Genomic DNA, 3,864 nt, shown 5'->3' on the forward strand with positions numbered 1-3,864 from the left:
TCTCTGACAGATAGCGGTTCTCAGCGAATGTGGGAGGAGCAAAAAGCCGCGTTCAGGTGCTACCGGAAAACTCGGGCTAAATGTCGTAATTCATTCTCTTTCATTGTGCTGTTATCCAATTTTTGGGGGCAGGATGATAAAACATTCTTTACAGAAAATTAACTACTCAATTTAACTCATTAGATTGTTGCGATATTTTCCTTGGCCGTAATCTTTTATAACATTTTCACTTGTCACAACTAACTAAAATTTGAATCTTTTTGTATTAGTTTGAAAGAAGAAAAAAACTGGAAGCTTCTCCAAATAATTTTACGTCTAATTATTGATATTTTATTAATTTTATATTTTAATTTATTTTTTCCTCTATTACATTTCTTCTTTCTTTTTGTCATATTATCTGTCATATTATATAGAAAATATTGTATTCTATTCTATTATGTTCCATTTGCTTTATGTGATTAGATTTTATTTTATTTATCTATGTACATATATATATTTCTTGAACACGTTAAGTAGCTTCTTTTATTTTGTTTTAAATTTTTTTTGTATTTTATTTCTTGTTGCATCTGGATGCAGGTACGAAGCACATTTCACTACGCATTGTGCTGTGTATAATTGTTTATCTTACCTTATTCTGTCATTTGGTCAAAATTTCATTGAAACTGGATGTTTTACCAACGAATTTAATATGAAATTTTTCATATTTTTTTCAACATATGAAAATTTAAATATACCTTCAATTTTGTTTTTGAATAATTTGAAATGTTTGATACAAGACCTATTCACTAAGAATTTCAAACCTAGTTCAGCTAATTTAAAAGATGGTTTGATTTTAGTACAGTATAGTATTTCTTACAATCTGTTTTTCAAAACTAATTTGTTTGGACATTTCTAAACTGATGTTCAATGTGGAATATTAAGATGGTGTTTGAAATTAGATTTATTCCTAAAAGACTCAAACTTTCTTGGAAACCCTGTATTGCATCTATAATGACAAACTACCCAAAACTAACAAAGCAAGGACAAACAATCAAAGTCAATGCGTTAAGCACAGCCAATTTTTGAGAGAACCAAAACCAAAGGATCAGCTTTTCACATATTCACACAAACAGTAACCTACATGACTTCATTCATTTATCTTAAGAAAAGGTGTTGATATCGTCCTGTGAGGTATTTTCCAGAACAGCACAGCTGTTGCGGCAGTATTATCATCAGTGGACTATTGAACAGTGGCATATTGTCGATTGTCAATCAACTTTACTAAAGATCTCAGACTGAAACACACCGGAGCTTCTTCTCGAAAGCTTCTGGCTACCAAACAACTGGCCCAGTTTTAGAATGTGTAAAAGCATGTAAGCTATCTTTCTGATGGGTTGTGCTGACTTGTACAAATTGAATGTAGTCATTGAAGGCATCGAGAATGTTACGCGTGTCGTCATCACGTCCTCTGACGGCGTGCGCCAGACGCTGCAGAGCAGAGCTGGTTCTCCAATAGTATGTCTGCAGAGCCGGAGACCGCACGTACAGAGCTGCTCGTACGCTGCTCGTACAGGGCTGTACTCTTCTTCTACGGCCATACCTTTAGAGCATTTTCTATCGACAGCGCCACCTATCTCAATGACGTTGTGTTAAAGGACAATTTCACTCATAAAACACATACAATTAGGTTTTATTTAAGAATAGTTACAATTTAATAGGTTGTATTTAAGAATAGTGTTTCACTGTAATTTTGGCCCAAGGTAGTCCAGCAGTATGTGTCTGCAGAACCGGAGGGGGCACTTTTAGGACACCACCAATAGAACCACAATTCTAGGACCAGACTCTCCTTCAAGGGTCCCGGGGCCTCATTTATCATCAGTGCGTACGCACAGATATGTGCGTAGAGCGTGCGTACAAACATTCCTACGCAAAGTATGGAATTTATCAACTTGTACTTAAACTTAGGACTGTGCGTAAATATACGCACACCTCTGACCATGCGTACGCACGTAATCTCGCAGTAGAACAGTGAAACTACAAATAGAAAGTATTCGGGGATTTTGACCACTGGCACATTCCAGCGTGAGGTTGGAGACATATGCGGCATTTCCAGTCATCACTGAGCAGGATCAAGCCGGCAGTGTTTGGATGCCATAACTCCCCTGGCCTCAGCCTACATCCAGTTCCCTTACAGTCATCACCAATGAGCCCAAATCAAACGGGGACTTAATGCCATCGCTGGATTCCCAAACATAAGTGGAGCCATCGACTGCACCCACATCGCATTCAAAACAGCATCACTACACAAGCTTAATTTTGTAGATAGAAAAGGGTTTCATTCAATCAATGTACTGATAATTTGCGATGCGCATTTGTGGCTATCCAACGTTGTTGCCCGGCAGCTTGGAGGAACACTTTTGTACTTAGGCACACTCTAAATTTCATTTGTATGACAGAATTTAGAACCTTTTCTAAGCACTGATGATAAATGAGGCCCCTGGTGTCTGTTTTCCTGAGGAGTTGATGCCAAACGAAGTAGCGTCAGTCATCGCCATGATGGAAGACGGCCGCGACGTGAGTACTGACAGTGAATCATTTTATTAGTTTAACGTTAGAAAACAAATACACGTTTGTTCATAACATTTTCTTAGCATCCGCCACCACCACCCCAGCTCCTGCCATCACCACCATCTCAGCATCAGCAGCCACTACCATCCCAGCATCAGCCACTGCCCCAGCTGGATTGCTGCAAAGGATTCGGGTGAAACCCATAGAGCAAAAAAAAAAAAAGTCCCATATGCAATATTCTCATGAACAAAAGAAATTCAAAAAGGCACAATGCACAAAATCTTAACTTTATACTAATATGAGCAGTAATCACCTGAATGAAGGAGTTCTAGTGTTAATGAATGAACTGTTTTTAAGTGTTCTTGTTGACCCTGCAGAGATATTTTTGTCTGTTGATTATTTCAGTGAAGTGGAGGAATTTTCCAGAGGCCTGGAGAAAGAATTAAGGAAAGAAGGGAGACAATTCAGTCGGTAGGTCGTGCTCACTTCACCAGGGGGTCCATTGGCATGAAATCATGAAATGTTACAAATAAATAGTTTTGCCTAAGAAAGATGTTTATCAGATATATCGATGATGTGTGTACTAATCCATGTTAATGCCTATCTCCCTGTGTCTCTCATGAGGGAGTGAGAGCAGAGATTTCGCAGGGGGAGCTAATTTGTGTGTGTGCACGCGCACGCATGCATGCATGTGTTTAGCTTTTATTTTTGCTTTAATGTTGTAAGACAAATTTAAATAAATATCTGGCTCCAGAGTTGTCATTGTGTATCGCTTCTTTTCAACCTTTCACACTTTCCTGTTTGACATCTAGTGCCCACAAAGTCCACAACATGTGATCCATTAATATTTTACCTGATAATAACACAAATATGTTAAATACACAGTTTGTCCAAATGCAAGTTTTAGCAATCAAGGAATTCTCATTATATTTGTAATAATTGGCATTTTGGATGGAATAAACCTTTAACATCTTAACTTGTTTAAAAATACTCTTCTTAAATAAAACTTTTTAAATTGTAAGTATATTTTGAGTGAAATCACCCCTCAAAACTACGCCGCGCACCCGAACTAGAAGCCGTGCACTTATACGGCCGTAGAAGACGAGTACAGCCCTCTACGAGCAGCCCTGTACATGCGGTCTCCGGCTCTGCAGACATACCCTTCTCGGTCGCTGTGTGACTTCAGAGACTGAGGCTGAGAAGAGAGAGAAAAATGGCTTGTCCCGAGGGAGATTCCACAATTGACTTTTCAAAATAAAAAAGGACAAAATCATCCTATGAACTTAAAGCTACATAACTCTGAAATGGTAGCAGATA

This window comes from Stegastes partitus, unplaced genomic scaffold (assembly GCF_000690725.1).
Source record: "Stegastes partitus isolate 25-593 unplaced genomic scaffold, Stegastes_partitus-1.0.2 Scaffold112, whole genome shotgun sequence".
NCBI lineage: Eukaryota > Metazoa > Chordata > Actinopteri > Pomacentridae > Stegastes > Stegastes partitus.